Source organism: Lissotriton vulgaris, chromosome 2_1, assembly GCF_964263255.1.
Source record: "Lissotriton vulgaris chromosome 2_1, aLisVul1.2, whole genome shotgun sequence".
Classification (NCBI taxonomy): domain Eukaryota; kingdom Metazoa; phylum Chordata; class Amphibia; order Caudata; family Salamandridae; genus Lissotriton; species Lissotriton vulgaris.
In genome coordinates, this window is record NC_141687.1 from 1,439,845,982 (window position 1) to 1,439,870,288 (window position 24,307).

Genomic DNA, 24,307 nt, shown 5'->3' on the forward strand with positions numbered 1-24,307 from the left:
GTAACATGAATATATTCTCATATTTCTTAAGTTATAAGAAGAAAATGACTATTACAAGTAATTAAGAGACCGTACACTATTACATGTTATGCACTGAAAGCCACAGGCGTTTAGTCCCTTTCTGGGCCATAGAACCAACCCCAAACATGTTTGCAAACCTACTTTGTAGGTACAACAATAATATACGTTGGACGAAATGCGTTGGCTGAATTTATTAGGAACTTCTGTTGATGAACTACTACAAGCGTGTCAATTAATATTGATGAACTGTCGTAATCATTGTGGAAACACTATCCTAAAGTGATGTGCAATAAATTGTGGATCTGTGGATTCAAGGAAAATCTGTCTTTTTGATCGAATCAGTTGGGAACAAATTTGCATTTGCAAATACTGATTATTGAATTTGGTGCTCCCTTCATTGTGGTATACAACAATAATATAAGTAGGGTTGGTGCTGATGAACAATTTTATCTTATGGGGGATTTTTTGAGACAACTGAGTACTTTCTAGAAGCACTTGGTTCTAGCAAAAAGCCAATTGGTTAAAGGTACCAGACAGAAGGTATGACTTATGTTACTTACCCAGTAACCATCTGATCTTGGCAGGCAGAGCTTTAGATTCACATGCTTTACATACTCCTGCTATCTAGTGTTAGGTTCGGATGTTTGCAAGTTGTTGTTCTTAGAGTAAGTCCTAAGAGTCACAAGGTAAGGCGACTCCTTTCAGTGATCAAGCGCATGGGCATCAACTCCATTGTTAGATGGTTTTCCCGTAAGAGGGTGAGAATGGAGTAAGTGAATGTGGTAAAGAGATGTCCATGCATATGTAATGTAAATAAAGAGAACTGCAACAACTATAGGTATCCGGGAAGGTGGGAGGGTGCATGTGAATATACAGCTCTAAATGCCAAGAACAGATTCTTACCAGGTAAGTAACATAATCCGTTCGAGGCGTGAGTGCTGTAGATACACATGCTTTGCAAAGACTATATAGAAGTGTTATCCCAAAGCGGTGGCAACCAGTAGATGTTGTAGTTGTCTGAAAAAGGATCTTCAGCGCTATTTGTCCTACATTGGCTAATTGGCATGCTAACGCACAAGTAACTTTCCTTCGGTAATGACATTAGTTACTGATAGATTCCGTACCTTCGAATTACCCGAGGCGTCAGACTGGATCCGGAAAGTTTTCATCAGCAGGACCCCTGTGCGTTGGAAGGTGGCGTAGTGCGTCTCTGCATCCGTCATAGGCGCCGTGATCACTGGGATGACGTCGCGGCAGCTACTTAGACGCCGCCCTCGCGTGCTGACGTTCTGTACACAACTTTTCGCACCAGGAACGCAGAGACAAGCAAGATACTGACCACTGGTGCGTTGAAACTAGGGCCCTGAATGGTATGACCTTAACCCTAGAAATAAGTTTGCAGAATGGGGAGGATGGGTGGGGCAGTAAGGAATCTATCACTAACTAATGTCTCTTGCAGATATATCGTTACCGAAGGTAAGTAACTTGTGCATCTGAAAGAGACACGTTAGTGATAGATTACTTACTTTAGAATAGATACCCCAGGAATACCAACCCTGGTAGACCGTCTGCAAACCAAAATCACACTAGAAAGGCACAGAGAACAGAGCGGCCAAAGAAGCAGTCTCTCCGGACTTGGCGGTCAAGGCAATAATGCTTAGTAAAAGCGTGCAGCGAGGCCCACGTGGCTGCCTGACAGATGACTTGCAGTGGGACACCACGTCCCAATGCAGTAGCAGCTGTTGTCGCCCAGGTAGAATGGGCGCGCAAACCCTCAGGAGGTTCCTTTTTAGCCAGTGAATAACAGGCTTTTATACTCAAGACGTCCCAGTGGGAGATAGTCTGCTTGTGCACAGCCCGGCCTTTCTTGGCGCCTACCTAGCCAACAAAGAGCTTGTCATCCACCAGGAACTGTTGTGTGTGATTGAGGTAAAATGAGAGAGCACGTTTTGGGTCCAGCCGGTGTAGCCTCTTTTCCTCTCTGGAAGGATGCGGAGGTGGAAAGAAAGTGGGCAAGGTGATAGTTTGCCCAATGTGGAATGCAGTAACAAACTTTGGCAAATCGTCTAGCAATTATCAATTTTTATAACACACAGTCAAACACACAGGGATCACATTCCTTGGATGAATTGAGCAGTCAGTTGGGAAAGCTGCAATCTGAGAACCAAGTCCATGCACAGTTAATACTAGCTGGAGATTTTAATTGCCACTTGTGTCCCGATTTGACGATGGAGGGCGATTGGTCGACTTGCACATTGGAAGTGGGACCACACGTGGACAGTCTGGATGGGAATTGAGTGTCCTTTTAACCCTTTATAGTTTAACTCACACCATGGACTTGATAGTCTCACGTCCAGATCTAAATGTGCCTCCTACTTAGAAGGGTAGAGGCTGTGCTTCATTTGACTTTATCTTTGTCTCACATTTAGTGAGGAGGTTTATCACAGATTTTAATATCAGTACTAGCATTCACAGTGGCCATAACCCCCTAATTCTATCACTCGTTGTCCCTCATAGCCACCCAGTGGCGTGTAGACTAAGGAGGGGGGGGGTGGGGGGGGGGGGGGGGACATTGTCAGCTACTGATCAAGGTAGGCGGCTATGTTGGGCGCAGGTGGACACAGTCGCATTTAATAAACTCCTTTTTAGTAGAGGTCAGCAGGAGATCCAGAAATGCCTAGACTTAGAAGTCCTGGATTGTGAAGTAGTTAACACATTTGCAGCCATTGCACAACTAGTGGATAGCCTACTTAAGGTACCTATATCCTCTGGCTGTAGGGAGGATCCAAGATGGTTCAATGAGCAATGTTCGCAGGCCCACAGGGCCCTGAAGAAGGCCCTGAAACTATTACCTAGATATAGGGGGCAGATTGCAGCATGCCGTAAAACGTATAAGCAAGCACTCAGGACACGTAAACGCCAATTACAGACAAAGGCCTGGGAAGATCTAGAGAAGGCTGCCGAACTTAAAGACTCCACTTTATTTTGGTAAGTCATTAATAGCCCATGCTTTAAAGATTCTTACTGCCTGAACCTGTTTCATAATAACTTGCCGGAGCAGTGGCAGGCTCATTTTGAGGGCCTACATAATCAGCCTGAAACAGCAGATTTTGTCCATTATCCCATTTACAGACGTAACTGTTTTCTCCATAGAGGAGGTCAGCCTAAAAATAGATTGTCTTGCACAGAAAAAAGCCCCAGGGCCTGACGGGATCCCGCCTGACCTCTTTCAGAGTAATCCAGAGGTATGGGCACCCATTTTGGTGAGGGTCCTCAACGCTAAAGTTGGATCAGGTATGCCCCCATCATGGTCCACGGCAACTATTGTCCCGATTTTAAAAAAAGGGGACAGCGATAGCCCGCTTTGCTACCGCCAAATATTCCTGATTGACGTGACAGTCAAGGTACTGGGTCGTGTGGTTTTGAATAGACTGGCGGATTGGGCAGGGACTCACAGTATAAGAACGGATGTCCAATATCGGGCGGGGAAATCAATGGCGGATCAATGTCTAAACCTTTCTCTTGTTGCTTCAAAGTACACCATAGCTAAGTCGGGGGCACTCTACCTAGCCTTTATGGATCTTACTGCAGCATTCCTCCGAGTCAATCGTTGCCAACTCTGGAATCTAATGAGAAAGTTGGGCGTTTATCCGGGCTTGATTAATATCCTAATGACACTACATTCAAACACAACTGCCGCTGTAAGGTACAAGCAAGAGGGGAATATCATAGACCATTTTAAGTGTACGAGAGGGGCGAGACAGGACTGTATTTTCACCCTTTTTATTTACACTATATATTAACGGCATGGATCGAGCACTAACCACATTAGAAACAGACACCCCGAAAGTTGGCTCAAGACAAGTTCCCGTCCTTCTCTATGCAAATGATGGCCCGTATGCCATAGGTCTTGTAGCTTTTGCTTGACGGATTTGTAGGGTTCATGAATGACATGGACCTGTGCCCTAATCTCTCAAAATCCTACATAATGGGGGTGGGGAAGATGAGCAGGAAGACATACCTGTACAGTAGGCCCCCAAATCCTTGGGAAATCCTTGGGTTGCTTTAAAAAAGCATGTTTCAAGATCACTCATGCTTTGTCACGTAATACAAATGTACGTTTTGTTGCTGCTGTGGCACATTCAGACACTCGATTAATCGCGACAAAAGGTCTTTAAAGATTCTGACAAGAGGCCACATTGTCTGTGCTGTAGAAGCTATCATTAATTCCTAAGATGAAACAGTCCATGCGGCTACATTTTAAACATTTACAGTATTTTAAGCCACCATGCTTTGTTGCTTGCTTTTAATGTATATCCTGTAACCATATCAAAGATTTTACCTTTCCTTTATATTCTGTATTCGGGTAAAAAGTTAAAATACAGAACACATTAGAAGTTTATCTCAACTCTCATTTTCTTTTAGTGAGATCACAGCTTCTCCCCGCGCCCTCTACTAAACTCCCAACTGTGTACAGTAACCCACTAGAGTCGACACCCAATTCTCCCATGAGTCCCACTACGGTTCTAATAACTTATGTTTTTCCTCCAGCAAATGAAACCAGAGAGCCAGTTATGTCACCGCCTTGGGTTTAATCAGCAAAAGTCTTTCTTTTTATTATTTTAGAAAGTGTACCAGCTACCTAGACTCCTAGCATTGTTTTGTGTTTTTTCCAACATATCGGTCTATAGATCTGTGCCAACGCAGTTTCCTTTAACAGTAAATGTTGTCACAGAGAGTTACATAATGCTGTATTGCCGTTAGTATGGCCTCGCAGCAATCCCATAGTTCTAGAGACTAACAAATGCTTGATAAACTGCACATTACCTCTGGATAGTGCTGACCAAAACACAATTCTGCGATACTTTACATATCTCTGCCAATATCTACTTCATGGTGAGTGAATCGTTTGTCTTTTTAGTGCCTCTTTCCTTCTCCTCCCTCACCGCAGGCCCGATTTACAAACCCACATCTAAACAGTAAGAGGTCTACACATATGGGTTTTGTTTTAAGGTGGAAGTAGATTTGTCAGTTTTTATGGATTTACAACAATCCCAGTGGGTACTCCTTGGAGTGCAGGGCGACGGGTAGATTTTTTTCACTAAGTGGAACATTTGCCTATATATAGCAAAAGTACGTTTGCACACTTACGTTTTGCTTCTGTGTTTCCGCAAGTAGTAAATATTTTTTACATGTGAATATTCTGTCCCATAATATGAGAGGCGTTCTCCGTCAAGTCAAGTCACCCAGTCTTCAGAGCGACCCCCGTAAACGTCCTCCTCCCACTTGTTCCCGGACATCTTGGGTGTTTCTTGTCCCCCAGGGTGGGGCAGTTAGCCTGAAAAGTGTGCCTTAATAGATGGCAGACAAACCGCTTTATATTTCGAAGACTAGTCGCAAACCCTCAGACACCCTCACTTACCCTCAGACACCCTCACTTACCCGCAGACACCCTCACTTACCCGCAGACACCCTCACTTACCCGCAGACACCCTCACTTACCCGCAGACACCCTCACTTACACTTACCCTCAGACACCCTACCCTCACTTACCCTCAGACACCCTCACTTACCCTCAGACACCCCCACTTGCCCTCAGACACCCCCACTTGCCCTCAGACACCCCCACTTGCCCTCAGACACCCCCACTTGCCCTCAGACACCCCCACTTACCCTCAGACACCCCCACTTACCCTCAGACACCCCCACTTACCCTCAGACACCCTCACTTACCCTCAGACACCCTCACTTACCCTCAGACACCCTCACTTACCCTCTCACCCCCTCAGCACCACCACAGCATCACTCGGCACCACCACAGTATCACTGGTTCAAATCTGTTCTCTCAATGTTTCAAGCTTTATTACAAATCACAAAAAGATGTTAATATTTCACTTCTGTTCTTGGATTTTCGTCACAATAAAAAACACTGAACATAATCTTCACAAAAGTTATTTACAAAAGTTTAAGCTATTGCCATTACAAAATAAATACATTATTTAAGTATTAATTATTTTAAAAAATTAAAAGCCATTGTTATTTGTAATATCAATACATCTAATTCACGTAAATACAAAACATGTTGCATTACAAATGCTATAGGTGTCACATTTGCAAAAGTTATAACTATTGGCATTGTAAATGACAAAGCTATTAATTTAGCTATTTTAAAAAATAACGCATAAATAAAAAAAATTCATTTATAATACCAATAGCTCAAACTTTCCTAATGCGAGCCCTATTGCATTTCCAATGCTTGTTATAATAAAGGGATGATCTCTTGAAGATGGACCATATGGGAATTTTCTGATATGTTATGATTTAGTGGTCTAGTAAATGATTTAGAGGTCTGAGATCTAGAATGGGCCGAAGAGATTCATCCTTTTTGGGAATAAAGAATTATAGCGAATACACTCCTTTCCCATGAAATTGTGGTGAAACTGGTTCTATTGCTCCTTTTCGCCACAGAGCTGTTATTTCTTGTTGCAGAAGGATTTGGTGTTGTATGGATAGTTTGTGAGGTGGAATATTTGGAGGAGTTGTTTTAAGTTCCAGACAGTAACCATGTTGGATAATGTCGGAGACCATTGGTCTGTTGTATTTGACTTCCAGTGTTAAAGAAATTGTTGTAGACGACCAGTAACTGGTGTTTGGTGTGGTGGGAAAAGGTAAAGGAGTTGTAGTTTATTGTTGGTATTTGAGGAACATGTATTGTTCCCTATGCCTCTTTCTTTAAAATGGTTACCTGTGTAAGAACCTCTGTAGAAGGCCTTTATTGTTGAGGTTTGTACTTGAGCTTTATATTATACTACCAGAGGTATCTGTGAGAGTGGTCTTTACCCCTTGTTTAAAATTGGGCCTACGTAAGGAAACTCTATAGATGTTTGTTTGTAGAGCTCCCATTGTTATTGCTACTTCTGTGTTCTTTTTCATTTTTCCAAGGACTATGCCCACCTGGGGGCCAAAGAGATGTTCCTTGTCAAATTGGAGGTTCAATATGGTACAGTGTACCTCAGGTTTGAAACCGGACACACTTAACCATGTTTTCTTTTTATTAGGACACTGGTATTTATACTCCTAGCATGAGTGTCGTCTGCATCCAATGCACACTTTATAGAGTTGTTGGTGATAAGTTTGCCTTCATTAACAATCTCTTGCCCTCATTCTGTGCTCCTCTACGAGATGTTGGCGAATGCCTTCCATTTAGTCTCAGTGGGCCTTGCCAAACCTGGTTAGTAACGCCTGGCTATTCGCTATACACCAATGTTTAGCTGTTTGTGCAGCAACTCTTTTACCAGAGGCATCCATAAGTTTGGATTCTTTTTCTGGTGGTGGTGGTGCTTCTCAGGTTGTTTGGGAGTTAGCCCTTTTCCTAGCACTGAATGCAAGTAAAGAGTTAGGAGTTAATTGAACTCTAATAAAAATGGGTGGTGGTTTTTATTTTTTATCAACGCAAGGAATAATTATTCTTGCTTTAACTGGTTGTTTAAAAATTTCATCTGCATGAAGTGTCATACTTTTTAAAAGTGGTAAGTATTGAGCCCCTCTTTGTGTATTACATAAAGCTTCAAATGGTAAATTCTCCTCTGTTGATTCCTTATATAAAGGTTCCCGATGAAAAGTGGTTGCTCTGGCTAAAACATTCTGATAAGCATATGCATCATCAGATGGTGATGGACGGCTAGGGTATATCTCAGGATCAGTGTCAGCATGAGGATCAATATTATAAACCTCCCAAGGATCCCCTGGTTGTCTCTCATCTGGGAGGTCTTGATCCTCATCTATTGTTGACTGAGGAGACATATTACCAGCTTCAGACAATTGTGGGAAGTGAGGTGGTGGGGTGGGTGGTGTTTATGGTACAGGTGAAGTTGGAATGGGAATGTATAATGGACTAGTTGCAGGATCCTTTCTTTTCTTCTTTAGGTGTTGAACATGGACATCCAAAGCTTCCTAAAAACTCAACTGCTTCTTAGGAATTTGTTGTTATGGTGGCTGTGCCATAATTTTCTTTGTTCCAGGCTGAATTTGAAGCTTTTTTTTGTTTTGGATCGATCTTTTGGAGAAATTGCTCGAGGATTGGCTCCAGGGGAGATTTCGGACCGAAAACAAAGCATTTTGGTAGAGCAAGCTTTGTCCTTGATGGAGGAAGGTTAGATACCGAAAGGACAAGTCTTTTCTTCAGTGCCAAGACAGAAGAGTGAGCTGTTTTGGTCTCTGATGGAAGGGATGCAGAGGTTCCTGCAGTTGGCCGAACTTTCGGAGTCGAGCCGGAGGGCTTGGGTTCAAAGTTACCTATTCAGTACACGCCATGGCTTGTGTGCAGTGGCAGCCCGTGAGCAGTTTTCTCAGTGGAGACGGAGGATTTGGATTTCAGAACAGGGGTAGAAGTACTCATGAAACGTTGTTTTTGTGCTGGCTGGGGAGTGGTCGAGTCCTTTTCGGATTCAGACTCTGAATCAGAGGCATGAATGGAAAGGGATTCTTGTTGTACCCCTGAAGCCTCTTCCTACTGTCGACCGAAGAAGTCGGGAACATCGTCCATTTGCTTGCACTGCATCTCTTGACATCTAGCCCTTCGATCTTGGAGAGTCTTTTTAGAGCAAAAAGCCTTACAGACCTCACAGGTGTCCTCTCGATTTCTAGGTGAGAGACATAAATTACAAATGGGTTGTAGGTCGTTGTGAGGGTATTTGGAGTGGCACTTCGGACAGGCACGTAAGGGTACGTTCCATTAGAGGGTCATTCTTAATCTCGTTCTAAATAGAAAAGTGTTGCCCGGTCGGGCGTGGCCAAAAGGCCACAGAGACTAGTTAAAAACTCTGCTACGACATCTAGTATGAGATGTATACTATACCAATCAAACAATACCGTTGAGATATATATATATCCCAGAACGAAGGGGGGCCGTACGAGACTTGAACCAGAGCGTGAGATACTACATCCAAACATGTTGGCGGAAAAAAACAATCGGAAGATGGCGTCAATAACCAAGCGCAATATTCCCAAGAGGAGGAGTCACACAGCCTTGTGACTCAAGAACAATTGTTACTTACCTGTAAACAGGTGGTTCTCCAGTATTGGTGTCTTTCATAGATTCACATGCTTGAATATTCCCCGTCGTCGAAGTGGGAGTCCCACGGTAAATAAAATAGCAATAATGCTAATATATATACATATGTAATATCATAATAAATAATAAAACAGATAAAATATATACTGAAAAACCTCAACAAAGGTTCCTACATAGGAATGCATTAGAGAGAAAAAACTCATTTGCAACATATCAGTGTCATTATGTTAGTCCAAACTGCAGCCAATCAGGCTCAAGCACCCTCTAGAACCTTCTCCTCAGAAGCTCAAGCCCTCAGATTTTCGTAGACAAGTAATAAGAGCGTATGAGGAGAACAAGAGCCTCTGAGGGGAGGAGGGAGGGTCGCATGTGAATCTATAAAAGACACCAATACTGGAGAACCACCTGTTTACAGGTAAGTAACAATTGTTCTTCTCCAGTATTAGGGGTGTCTTTCATAGATTCACATGCTTGAATAGAATAGATAGCAGTAACCTCCTAGAACTGAGATTGCATTAATTCTTAACACTTGAAAAGAACATCATATAGCTTAAAAGCAAAGGCAATCTCAAGAAATGGAGGAGGGAACAGAGGCTCACCTTATTTGAAAAGATGACGAAGCACTGCTTGCCCAACTGCGGTATCCGCTTCGTTGACAGCTTCCAAACAATAATGTCTGGTAAAGGTGTGCCTGCTGGACCATGTCGCTGCTCGACAAATCTGGTGTAGAGGCACCCCCGCAAACAACGCGGTGGACGATGCCATCGCTCTTGTTGAATGTGCCTTCACTGGACTCGGTAAAGGCCTGCCAGCCTGCTGATGACAAAAGGATATGGCTGAAGAGAGCCATCGTGCAACTGTTTGTTTAGTCACGGAATGCCCTTTTCGCAGCAGTCCATATGCTATAAATAGCTGATCGGATTTACGGAAAGGGGCTGTTCTGGAAATGTAGAATTTTAGACAACGTCTTATGTCTAAAGAATGTAGTCGTTGTTCTGCTGGAGATTTAGGATCCGGGAAAAAAGTCTTTAAGAAGACAGGTTCGTTCAAATGGAAGTCAGTAGGTACTTTTGGTAGAAAAGAAGGATTGGTACGAAGTGACACTCCATCGGGCTTAAACTGTAAATACGGAGGTTTGATGGTAAAAGCATGTAGGTCACTTACACGACGAGACGATGTTAAAGCCAAAAGTAAAGCAACCTTCCAGGTAAGAAACTTGATTTGTGCTCGGTGAATCGGCTCAAATGGAGGCTTCATAAGTTGTGATAATACCACGTTGAAATGCCATGCCGGAGGAGGGCGCCTTAACGGAGGAAACTTCCTGAAAAGACCTTTAAAGAACTGTCGGATGATTCTGGATGAACAGAGAGACGTAGAGCCATCATGGCGGTAGCGTGAAATGGCTGCCAGAAAGACTCAATGTGGCATGTGAGAGACCAGACTGAGCGAGGCTCAGAAAGAACGGTAAAAGTTGCTCCGGAGTGGAATCAATTGGATGAATGTTGGATGAGGCGCACCAATGACAGAAACGCTTCCACTTTAACTTATATGTTTTGATGGTTGATGGAGCTCTAGCAGACGCTAGAATGTCTCTACATTCTTGGGGCATAGTTAAGGAGGCAAATTCAAGGTATTCAGGTTCCATGCCGACAATTGAAGCGTCGACGGGTCTGGATGGCAAATTTGCCCACCGTCCATCGTCAGGAGGTCCGAACGTGGATGTAGATGAATGGGCTTGCATTGTGACATTAGAAGGAGTTCCGAAAACCAAGCCTGCCTGGGCCAACGTGGGGTGATTAGAATCAAGCGGCAGGGTTGCCTGCGCATCCTCCACAACGTTCTTGGCACAAACAGTCCGCTCCAATCCATGAGTAGGGCATTGCCGCTGGATTCTGGATGAAGATGCCAACTTGCGAAAGTCTGGCACTTCCGATTCACTGGGGTTTCAAAGAGGTCTATCTTGGGATGACCCCATCGACGGAACACCAGGTCTAGAGTTGGTGGGTGCAACTCCCATTCGTGAGTGGATGACGCAGACCTGCTCAGGGAATCTGCCAGTATGTTGGATGCTCCCGGCAGATGGACTGCCGTCAAAGAAATGTTGTGACGAAGTGCCCATTCCCAAATTCTTTGAGCTAGACGAGACAGAGGCTGAGATTTCGTGCCGCCCTGTTTGTTCATGTAGTGCATGCTGGTGGTGTTGTCTGTTTGAACCAGCACCGATTCCCCTTGCACCACGGGCAAGAATGCCTTGAGCGCCAGGAAGATTGTCAGCAACTCCAGTCGGTTGATATGCCAGGTTCGCTGAATCGCCGTCCATTTTCCCTTGATGGAAAGGTCCAGGAGATGGGCACCCTATCCTTCCATGGACGCATCCGTGGTCAATGTCAGATCCGGAGGCTGGGCAAGGAAAGAAACCCCTTCGTCCAGATTGGTTCGTTGTTCTCACCAGAGCAGACTGGTCTTCATGCGGGGTGTGACTGTCACCTGGTCGCTGAACGAGCCTGACACTTGTCGCCATTGCAGGTCCAATTCCTCCTGTATAGGACGGGTACGTAACCTGCAGTTTGGGATCAGTGCGATACAAGATGATGCCATCCCCAGAAATGATTTTAACATCCGCACTGAAACTGACTTTTTGACCTGATGGTTGAGACCAGACGAACTATCTTCTGTCGCCGTTCGATGGAGACGAACGCTTTTGACAAGTCCGTGTCTAGGATAGCTCCGAGGAAGTTCCTGTTCCGCAGAGGTGTGAAGTGTGACTTTTCCACATTGATGGTCAACCCTAGAGACTTGAACAGGGTTTGGCACAAACGTGTGTTGTGAGCCAACTGGAGCGAGGATTGGGATTTTAGAAGACAATCGTCCAGGTAAGGAAATATCTGGACTCCCTGAAGACGCAGATGAGCCATGACCGGAGCCAGAACCTTCGTGAAAACACGAGGAGCTGATCGGAGGCCAAAAGGTAGGACTTTGAACTGATAGTGAACGTGACCCACCTTGAACCTCAAGTATTGCCGATGTCGATGGATAATTGGCACATGAAAATAGGCGTCTTGCAGGTCTATTGTCGTCAAATAATCTCCGCTGCAGAGAAGTCGCAAGACTTCCGACAACGTCAACATGCGAAAAGATTGTTGCTTTAGGAATAGATTGAGAGCTCTCAAGTCCATAATGGGACGCCACTCCCCCCTCTTCTTTAGAATGAGGAAAAACCTTGAATAGAAACCTTTCCCTCGCTGAGATACAGGAACCACTTCGACTGCACCCTTTGTTAACGAAAGTAGAACTTGATGTTGTAGTTCTTCTAGATGGGGAGGTGGCGGACCCGAAGGCGGAGAATGAGGAGGAATCTCTGTGAACTCCAAGGCGTGACCCTTGCGCACAATGTCCAAAACCCATTGGTCTGATGTTATTTGAGACCACTGGGAGTAAAACTGCGAGATTCGCCCTCCAACATTCTGCTGAACTCGAAAGTCATTGACGTTTGTTGTTGTTGTTGGAACCTCTATAATTAGACTTTCCTCTATAGGACTTGGAGTGTTGTTGACGAGAAGATTGCTGATTTGAGTAACGTTGGTTTCCCTGATTGTACTGGCGGTACTGCGATTGTCCTCCTCGTGAAAAATTGGACGAGGTGCCCCGTCCACGCGCTCCACGAAAAGGTTGCTTTTTGAACTGTAAGGACCCAAGCGACTTTGCCGTGTCGGTATCTTTCTTTATGGTCTCCAAGGATTCATCGATGTGAGAACCAAAACAAAGATTCACCATCATACGGCATGTCAAGTATTTTTGACTGGACCTCTTGCCTGAACGACGTGGATTTCAACCATCCCTGGCGTCGGAGCACCGCAGCACTGGCAAGAATACGGAAGGCAGTACTTGCCACGTCCACAGCACAGTCAATCATTTCCTCCGAAGCTCTTTGCCCATCCTGAAGGATCTGGAGCGCTTCCGCTTTGGATGTTTCCGGAAGTTGCGCAAGCAGCACGGAAATGTCTGACCACATTTGACGGTCGAAACGACCTAAAATGGCTAGAGCATTTGCGGCACGGGCTGAAGTAGACGCCATGGACGAAAACTTCTTTCCAATTGCATCTAAACGTTGACCCTCTCTATCGGGAGGGGAAGTGATAGATGCTGCTGGGTTACGCGCACGACGTTGCGCTGCCTGAGTCACTACGGAGTTTGGCTTAGGATGCGAGAGTAAACATGCAGGCGAGCCCGTTGGGGCCTTATATTTCTTCTCTAATCGAGGTATTTGAGCAGGCAAGGAGTTAGGAGCCTGCATGATCTTTAGCCCCTCTTTCCAAACAAATTCTATGATTGGTATGGTATGGACTTGCTTATAAGGCTGGTTCTTAAAATCATAAAGGAAACAGTCTTCCTCTCGCTGCACCCTAGGTAACTTGAAGTGGTCCGCCGCTTTATCCATCAATTTATGGAAGCTAGCGATGTCAACCGGAGGTGAATCACTGGAAGCGCCCTGTTGTGGCGAGGGTCTCTGAACTCGATAGTCATCGAATTCCGCCATATATGGATCTTGTTCATCATCTGTATCCTGATTGACCTCACCTTCCTCTCTCTCCGGCTCTGATTCATCATACACATCTTGTTGTGAATTAGTGGGGAGAGTTGCACGCGGATTTTCTGTAGGAGCAGATTGCCTAGGAGACGTTTGCTGAGGCTGAAAAGACATTGCTGCGTCAGAGGTAACATGTCCCGGAGTACCTTGGGGGGTAGGCGGAAATCTTCTATTATAATCATCCAACATATGTTGGAGGTTGGAAAATAGCGATACTGGAATAGCCCCCATAGGAACCTGCACGCATTGTTCCTCGTGCTGTTCTACAGTCTCATCCTCATCTTCTTCAGAACTAGTGTCCTGACATTTGATTATTAAATCCGATGGACTCTGAGCAGCACCATAAACAGTTTCATCTGGAACAGATTCCGTCTCATGGTCCGATACGAACAACGGAGAAGGTGGCTGTAGAGTAGGTGTTTGCAGTTGGAGAGCAGAATCCTCCACAATGCTGATAGAAGACTCCGTTGCAGGGACTGCAGTGTCCAAGGGCACTAAGGGCATATTGGCGAAGGACAGAGAACTTGAAGGTGTCGTCGACACAGCCGTTGACGTAGACCCTTGCTTCGACGACGATGTCTTGGATGTATTCGTCGACACAGGAGGCTTTGATACTACCGTCGACGTTGTTTTTGTCGACGGGATCGTCGTCGAATCCTTGGATGAAAACTTCGCCGTTGACGAAGTTGTCGTCGACGAGCTGGTCGACGTGGTCCTCGACGGTGTTTGACGTCGACGGGGTCTTCGACGTCGACTGTGTCTTCGACGGTGTCTTCGTCGACGGAGTCTTCGACGTCGACGGGAGGTTAGCCGTCAACGGGACCGTCGACGATGATTTCTTCGTCGACGTTGGCTTCTTCGTCGACGATATAATAGGGACCGTCGACGAGACTGAAGAGGTAGAGGCTTTCGTAGACGTGAAAGCAGTCGACGAGAATTTCGCCGACGACGCCGACGTCGTTGTGACAGTAGTCGTCGACGAAGCCACAGTAGCCAATCTCGTCGATGGAGTGGTCGTCGACGAGCCCGTCGACGACCGCGCTGTCATAAGTGTAACCACACTTATAGAGGCTGGAAAAGACGCCTGAGAGCAAGGTCTCGTGGGCGTAGACACAGCAGTCATAGTAGCAGTAGGTGGTACTGTAGCTACAGTCAAAGCCAGCTTTTTCTTCTTTAGAAAAGGAGATGGCAACTCCTGAACACTGCCACGCTTGGTAGCCACAGAGGAAGGGCCTGACTGGAAACTTTCTGCGTCTGATAAAGCTGCGTCCTTATCTTGAAGGCGCTTTAGCCATAAAAGGAGACAACCCTCCCTGACTCTGAGGGTTTTAGGAGGGAAAGTTCTACAGAACTTACAGTCAGCCACCTTGTGTTCTGGATACAAGCAGTAAATACACTTTTGGTGGGGGTCCTTCTCAAACAAACGCAGTTTCCCACAGGAAGAGCAAGGTCTAAATAAAGACTTCTTACTTGACATTTTGAGAAAACACTGAGTAGAAGAGTAGATATGAAGAAAAACTGAGCAGAGCTCAGGGAGACTCCCTTCACACGACGTGCGGTAGAAAATCTGAGGGCTTGAGCTTCTGAGGAGAAGGTTCTAGAGGGTGCTTGAGCCTGATTGGCTGCAGTTTGGACTAACATAATGACACTGATATGTTGCAAATGAGTTTTTTCTCTCTAATGCATTCCTATGTAGGAACCTTTGTTGAGGTTTTTCAGTATATATTTTATCTGTTTTATTATTTATTATGATACTACATATGTATATATATTAGCATTATTGCTATTTTATTTACCGTGGGACTCCCACTTCGACGACGGGGAATATTCAAGCATGTGAATCTATGAAAGACACCCCTAATACTGGAGAAAGAAACTTCTTGGAACAAAAACATCTTGTAATCATCGGAGCCCAACACTAGTTGGCGGACTAATGCAAAGCATGTGTATCTACAGCACACATGCCTCGAACAAGAAACATTTATTTTTAGGAACAAGAGTACTTTTGGACCTCTGCCACTGTCCCCACATTCTAGGGGACACCACAGGAAGGTCAGGAATCAGTTGCTCAACAGGCACTTTGGCATCCAGTGGAGGTCAGGCATTTCTGGGCATGGGGGGGGCTCACTAAGAGTGCAGAGTTCCATAGCTTTTGGTGGTCCTGTAGCTTAACAGGAGGCTAGTCAAAAACAATTTAGAGTCACAACTTCTGTCCTGGCACAAGTGGAGCTCTTTTCCAATGTGCAGTCATACCTTGCTGGGTTCTGGGAGAAGCAGGGCTGTCCTTCTGCAGACTTCTTTCCTGTCCAATAGAGATCTGAGGATTGTGGGCCAGTAATGCCACATTTATGCCAACTTACATTTGTGGGAGGGGGGGGATTCACTAGCCAATGGGGCAATAGTTCCGACTTTACATAACTTCCTGAGGGTTTGACCATCAAACAATCTCAGGATACCCTTCTCTACCTAAATACAAGATGGCACAAGCCTTCTTCCCCTTTGTGGAGCTTGATAACACCTCTTGGGTGTACCCAGCATAAGGAGCCACTCCTTCTGGAAAAAACAGTTCTGCACAGGTTTTTTCCCCCTCTGAAGGTGTGATTGCCATTTTCTTCACTGAGGCGGTGGCCTCTTTGAAGTGGTTGTATGACGGACCCACACATGCCATTACCACTTATGGCTTTCCAACATGATCATTACAATGACTGACTCTAAGCTAGTCTTTACCATTCATGCCTTTAAAATGAAATTTCATTGTAAACGCATGTATGGTAAAGGTTTTTTGCGTGATCAAAATTTAACAGGAAGTATTACATACATACATATATATGTATATATACACATACACACTGAAAAAAACAAAGGTTACAGGAACACAGCTAGGCTCAGATTTCCCTTGTGCACAACCCGAGAAATTCAGCAGTTACAGTTAGCCAAGCTAACTACAACTTGCGCCCCGCAATGCAAAGAGATTGAGCTCACGTATTAAATCACTCATGCGATGGTCAGGGACATCACTCATGACATCATGCAGTGACTGTTTAAAAAAAATTATGAGTGTTAAATATATATACCAAGGTGTATTGGTGAATCAGTGGGTATACGAGTGCCTGTATGGATGATTCAGTGGGTGCGTGACTGAGTGATTACGTGTCTCAGTCAATGTATGGATGAGTGACTGGTTGTGTGAATGTTTTTATCAGTCTGTCAGTTGGTGTCTAAGTGGCTTTATGGGTGTGTGTGTGAGTGGGTACAGAAGTGGCTATATTGGTGATTGGCTGTGAGTACTTGTAAGATTGTGGGTGAGGGTGTGTAAGACTGCCTGTATGGATGAGTCAGTGGCTGTGTGGGTTAGTGAGTGAGGGTGTGTGTGTATGGCTGTGTGAGTGAGCGGATGAGTCAGTGAGTAACTGAGTATCTGAAAGGCAGTATAGGTGAGTGATGGGGTACATTAGTAACTGTATGGGTAAGTGAGTGACTGTGAGTGGCTGTATGAGTCAGTGTATACTTGTGTCAGTGACTGTTTTGGTGGCTGAGAACATGTTAGCACATGGATGAGTAAGTGGGTGTGTAACTGTATGGCTGCGTGACTGACTGTATTGGTGAGTGAGTACATGTGCGAGTAGCTCTAGGCGTGACTGACTCAACGTCTGATGGCTGTAGGGGAGAATGAGTGGATATGTCAGTGGCTGTATTAGTGAGTGGGTGTATAAGTGTCTATATGGGTGAGTGAGTGGATTTGTGTATAGATCTATAAATCAGGGAGTGAGTGTGTAAGTAGTCGTATGGGTCTCTGAATTTGTTAGTGAATTGTTGTGTGGGTGTGTGAAAGGTTCTATGGGGTCGGCAGTGGGTGAGTTGATGGTTTTCTGGATGATGTAATCAGTGATGTCATTCGAGATGTCATCAGTGATGTCACTGACCATATCATGAGTGAAGTAGTTTGGGAGGTCATAAGCAGTGCACTACAGGGGCAAGAGTTATAGTTCGCTCAGCCAGCGAGAACTGCTGAATTTCACTGGTTTTGTACAAGTGAAATCTGAGCCTCACTATAATGTTCCTGTAACCTTTGTCTTTTTCAGTGAATTTCTAAGTTGTTGTTTTTTTTTTAACATGAAGTAAAATGCCCGTCGCAAAGCACAGTGGAGGTGGGGTTGAACGCAGGGCCCAGCCTGGCATTGTGCAGCTCCTTCCAAGATTGCTGCTTCTGCCCTCCTCCTCTTTGTCATCCATTGTCCATGTGCATGACCCCGCTCCCTCATTTCAGCCGTGTGCGGCTATTGCTCTGCCACTTCCTCCCTACCGTCTGATGTCCGAATTCATGTACCAGCCCCTCCCTCTGGTCCTGCATGAAACGATGTGCTGCCACTGCCTTCCATTTAGCTTGACGTCCCTGCCCACACTTCCTGCCTTCCATTCCCCAATTCTATGCAGCATTGTTGCCCTCCTGCTTAGCCTCTGTGCTTTCCCTAGTCTCCTCCCCCCTGCCCTCCGATGTCCATGTGCATGCCTCTGCTCCATCCTTTCTGCCCACCATATTCCATGGACCTGCCACCCTCCTATCGACTCTGAGTGTTCTGTTGAGCGGACACTACCCCCCACCTGCCTAGCATGGTCAGATGGATGCTGCCTGTCCCTGCCATCTTCCTCCTCTGTCCATGTGCCATACCCTTATCCCCTCCCATCTGTCCTCCATGGTCCATTTTGCTCCAACTCCCTTCTGCACTCAATGATCTGTTGTGCTGCAACTGCTCATGCTGTCTGCCCTGCATGGTCTGTTGTGAAGTCCCTTCCCTTGCCCTCTTGTCAGTGTCCAGCCCCAACACCCTACCTCCTTTCCTCCATGGTCTATTTTTGAAAACTCCTCCCTCTTGCCCACCATGGCCGTTGTGCGGCCACTACCCCTTCCGCTTGCCATGTCTCGTCTTCTGTGTGATCAGCTTGCTGCCCCTGACCTCCTCCCACCTTCCCTCCGTTGCCGGTGTATACCATTATAGTGTCACAGTTGCCCTCAATGATGTGTTGAACTTTCAGTGCCCATCCAGTCTGCACTCCCTGGTCAGCTTGCTGCTCCTGCCCTGCCCCCTTGCATCAGTGTTCTATGTGCAGACCCCTATCCCCTCCCACCTTCCTTGTTGGGTTGGTCCGCTGTTGTTCTCATGCCCCCTCCCTCCTATCCTTCATGGGCTGTTATGCTGCAACTGTCCCTACTGTTAGTCTGCTATGGTCAGCTTGCTGCTCTTGCGGCTTTCCCTCTGCTCTTTGTTGTCTCTGTGCATGGCCTGTTCCCTCCCTATTGCTTCCGAGGGTTTGTTTGCTGCACTGCTGTCCTGTGTGATGAATTGTGATGCTGCAACCCCTGATGCCCGCTCTGTAAGGTCAGTTTGGTGCCCCTGCCCATCTCACTCCTGGCCTCTCTTATCCAAGTCCGTGTCTCTACCCCATTCCTTTTGCACTCCGTGATCCAACATACCAAACTTGCCAGCATTTTGAATTTCGCAAAAGGGACATTTTGAAAAAAGACCTGAGGAATTGATTTTCTCACTGACATTGAAAAAGAGGAGATTTTAGGGAGAGAAAAATAAAATCAAGCCCTTTTTGGGTTTAAAAACATTGTGAGTCTACCTGAATCGGGTCTGTTGGCATATATGGTTGTACTAACACTACCTCTTCCTTCTGCCCTCAATGATCTTTTATATTGCCACAGGCTCTCTAGCCAGTACTGCATGGTTGGTTTGTTACCCCTGCCCCCCTTTTCCTTTTCCTCCATGGTCCGTTGTGCTGCCACTTCCCCTTCCACCTCCACAATGTGGTCAAATAGTTTCTTCTGCACTCTCCTCCTCGAGTGGGTCTTATTCTCATAGAAATTATGGTTAGTGCCCTAAACAACTAAAATCAAGACATATTTGCTAGGCTTCGCCTAGTCCAGCTCTATTACCTACACATCTATCTCAACCCCAGCCGCCTCCATAAATCAGGTCTGATTCCGCTCCCGGTGTTGTCGCGGTGCGGCACGGACCCCGTGGACTTCTTTCACATGGTATGGTCATGCCCCCGCATTGCCCTCTTCTAGTGCGCCTTGGAGGCGGTATAAGGTTGGGGCGTTCCTCCTAATTCTCACACATACTATTGGGCATTACAGACCTGGCTAGATAGGTCCAGGGCCGTCAAGACATTCTTTGGAACAGCCCTCGTAGTAGCTAAGCGCAACATAGCGGCCGCATGGAAGAATCACACCACACCCTCTATAGTCTAAGGTGCCGGGGAGTAGATTGGTGGCCTACTCGCACAGTACGAGGCCAGGGGAGGCCCTGCTCGGTATCGGAAGATCTGGGGTAAATGGTTGGGAGTACTAGACTGATCACTACCCCCGACTCTGAGGGTCCACTTGACTGTGCTGCAGGGGGGGAGGGGCATTTTTATTCGACCTTGATTTACCTGCACTGTGTGCTGCAATCCATATGCCATGGTGCAATCTTGTATGCTGTACAGTCTGATTTCATGTCATTTGTTGCTTGTTTTTCTCTTCTTTTCACTTCTTGCAAAATCAACAAAGTTGATTATCAAAAAAACGAAGAGATATTTTCTGAGTTCTCAAATAGCAACAAATAATTTGCTATCTTTGTTTTTTTTTTAAATCTATTTGATCACTTGATTGCATGTTACACTTGCGGGAGAGGATGTGGCGTTACAGCCAGAGCTGCAGACTTAGCAACTGGGTAACCAGGGTCGAGTTTTGGCGTCATATCATCTTGTGATTCTGGGCAAACTACTTAATCTCCCCTTGCCTAAAACCAAATTGAATGTGTCCTTGTGTAATCTAACTCATGCTCATATAAAGCACTTTTATACCTTTTGGTCAAGTCTGCGCTACATAAAAGTGTAAAAAAATAAATAATTAAGTGTTTTGCACACTTCTGTCATTAGGCTACAACTGGGCTGCATTTAGGTGATATTTGTCCTATATTTGGGCTCGTTTTTCCCTCCAGTGGCATCTTGGGAGACATTTATTATGAATCTCCCTAATTTCATCATTTACTGCAGTATCCTCAGTAGAAAATGCTTTCAGTTTTCTACTTTGATTCTATCAAGATGGCGTTCATATGTGTGACACCTTTGGCATGATTTCAGAATGTTAGCACCCTAGTTGCTTATTAGAACACCGTAGTAAAACTGCTGATCACCCAGTGTTAACTGGCAGTCTGCTGCTGGTGTTCAAATTCAATGTTTCAGTCTGCATGTCAGAATATTTTAATGAAATAGAAGAGGAGGATATTTTTGAACCAACTTAAAATGTACCCTAATTTTTCTTTCTACACCACTAACTATATTTTCTATGATAAACTGATCCCCCTCATTTTGTTCCTTTCTAAATTAAATATTTTAAGTTTTACCAGTTTGATTTAAGCAACATGGCTTCAGATATGCCATACTTTTGTCATAAGTACACCGTTAGCGTTCAACACTCTGGGAGGTTGCAGAAGAAAACAAGGGAATCAACGGTCAGACTTCATTCGCATATGGCTGAGAAAGTGTGTACATTTAGTGAAAATATGCTCATTTTAGCTTCATGAGCACCTTCCATACCTCTATGGGGAATTCATGAGAAAACAGGTTTCCCTCAAACATGATTCTTGAACTCCCAGCAGAAGGCTTTTGCACAGGGTAAAATCACCTTAGAACACACCACAAATCCTGAAATTAGATTGGTACCATCAACAAATGATTTATATTGTAACTAAAATCTGTTATCACCCTTATACGTTCTCCTTTTTGTGACCCTCAAAACCTGCATTTCAATAGGGTGCTATTACGTATATTGATCCCAATATGGCTGCCAAAACTGTAAAAGTGGAAGTGTTGGCAGGCAATCAAATTCCAGTAGGATTTTTTTTTTTTTTTTTTTTTTTTTTTTTTGGTGTAAGAAGTTTATTTGCACTTAATTGACATGTAATAACATACACTTGTTTCGCCTACAACCATCTTTGGCCGGCTGTTCGCATGTGTGCCCGAGTGGGCTCGCTGGGTATTAATACAATAAAAAAGAAACAAAATACACAGCCCATCAGCCGACATCCCAAGGACCGGCGGCGTGTTGTAATGCAGGCATACTGGTAGTGTCCAGTGCTAAGATCGTTCGTCACAATGCCAGCGTTCTTACTTTTTTGGTACAGTTTTCTCCCAACTTTACTCAATTTAACTGTTCATGAACCGAACTCAGTAGTGTCCATTGACATTAAATATTCTGTGTCACAGCATCCTCCCTCCCGATCCGTGTCTCGTCTTTGTGTACCTTAGTATAACCCCCTTGTTGCATGTCAAGCACTTCACCATTATGATAACATAGCGCAGGAACCCAAGCATAACATTCTCTGAAGTGTAATCACGCTAAAGCTACCTAACGCTGTAGAGTAAATGTTACACCCCTCCGCGTGATGGACCTAATTGTCATCACTCACTTCACGTTCCGCCCCGTGCTGCGTTACATATTCCCTGTAGTATTCCCAATAGTCCCTGGGCCTAGAACTGGCTGGGAGTTCTTCTTCATACGTGAGCAGCGTATCATGGCAGTATGCTATGTCCTCCAGCCAGCTTTTAAGTGTGGGGCTTCTACTACTATTCCAGTGCAGGGACACCCTTCGTTTGGCCAACAGTAACGCCACTGCGCAGAACTTACGTTTCCGTGCCCTGAGCTGTGGCTCGATACCTAAGAGGCAAATCCTGGCTTCACATAGCAGGGAGGTACCCAACATCTCATTCAGTGTTCGCATTATCTGCTCCCAGTAGCCCGCCACTTTACGGCAATGCCACGCGAGGTGCATGAAATCTGCCCCCTCTTGTTTACACCTCTTACATCTGGAGTCCTCCTGCAACCCATACCTGAATAGTTTTTGAGGCGTGTAGTACACTTGATGCAAATATTTGTAATGTATTAGCCGCAGGTTTCCATTCGGTGTCAGCAAGTTGGTCAGCATACAAGCAGACGCCCATTCTTCCTCAGTGAGTGGTGTTACTAGGCTTTCACTCCACCTCTGTCTAGCCTTATCAGTTCCCCCGCCTATCGCTCCCTGTAGGCTCGTGTATAGTTTGGACACTAGGTGTGATGCCGTGGGTGTGGTGAGTAGGAGTTGCAGGGGCGCTAGTGACGGCGGTTCCTCTGGGTGTGCTGGGTAGTGTTCCTGTAGGGCCCTCTGCAGCCTATAGTAGTTGAACTTGAATAGTGGGGACGGGTTACTGATGTATTGTAATGCATCTAATGGTTGGAACGCTCCGTTCTGGTATAGGTCTCCCATTTTGTCTATACCTGCCCACTTCAATAGATTCACGCCTGCTGGTTCGTGTGTGACAGAAATATGTGGGTGGTGAGCCAGCGGAAGTGCTGGAGCGTACAGTGGGAGTGCGTTAGCTGCCTTGCCCATCAGCCTCCACGCCTCCGTTGTGGCGTCTACAGTGTTTATATCTCGTTCGTGCAGTCTGGGGCGTTTGTGTAACAATATGTTTGCCAGTGGTATCGGTTGTGCGTCGCCTTCCTCCACCGCAACATGTGTGAGGAAGGGAACCTCGTGGTGCCAGTAATGCGCAAATTGCGCCTGGGCGCATAGGTAGTACAGGTAAAAGTCTGGCACCTTGAATCCCCCTTTCGCATATGGAAGTGTCATCGTGTGCAATTCCATTCGAGCTTGCTTCCCGGCCCAGAGCAGACTAATGACCAAGGTGTTGATGTGTCGAAACACTGCCGCTGGCGGCTTGATTGGGATATTATTGAAAAGGTACAGAAACTTGGGTAGGAGCACCATTTTCACTATGGCGGCCCGGTCCGCTAGGGATAGCGGGAGTTTGTTCCAACGCTTTACTTTATCCTCCAGGGACGCAATTGCTCGCCCATAGTTCGTGCGAATTACTACTTCCGGGTCCCTGTGAAACCAGACTCCCAGGTATTTTGTAGGGTCGTCCTGCCATTCAAGTGGGTAATCTAGGGGCGTAGGTCGCGTGCTGTCAGTAAGTGCTATGATGAGTGATTTGTCCCAGTTTATCTGTAATCCTGAGTGGGCCCCGAACTTAATGTACTCCCTCAGTAGTGGATTCAGGTTTAGCGCCGGCTCCTTGACATAAAGCACCATGTCATCGGCGTACAGCGATATGTGAATGGGGCGTGATGGCATCTGTATGGCCGAGTAGTGATGGTGCTGCCTAATTTTACAGGCCAAAGGTTCCAGTACCAGCGCAAAAAGCATTGGTGATAGTGGGCAGCCCTGCCTAGTGCCTCTGCATATCTGAATAGTCTCTGAGGTATGCCTATTTATGCGGATTCTTGCCGAAAGGTTGGTGTATAACATTGATATCCACCCAAGGAACATCAGGGGGAACCCCATGCGCACCAGAATTGCCTGAATGAAAGGCCAGCCTATCGTGTCAAACGCCTTGGCAGCGTCAAGAAGCACTGCTACTGCTTTCGTGTCAGGGGACAAGTAGTGTGACAGTGCGAATAGGGTGCGAGTGTTGTGTGTTGTAGCTCTGTCAGGAATAAACCCAGATTGGTCCGGCCTGATTAAGAGAGGCATAAGTGGTTTAAGTCTTTCGGCAAGTAGACTGGCGATTATTTTAGTGTCTACATTCAGTAAGGA

At 45.7% G+C, this 24,307-nt stretch overlaps 1 protein-coding gene across 6 annotated transcripts in view; it reads right to left on the minus strand.

Moving 5' to 3' along the window:
* Nucleotides 1-24,307, minus strand: part of LOC147732719 (mitogen-activated protein kinase kinase kinase 5-like) — a 1,007,398-nt gene that overhangs the window by 645,899 nt on the left and 337,192 nt on the right. The gene's annotated exons all lie outside the window — the stretch shown is intronic.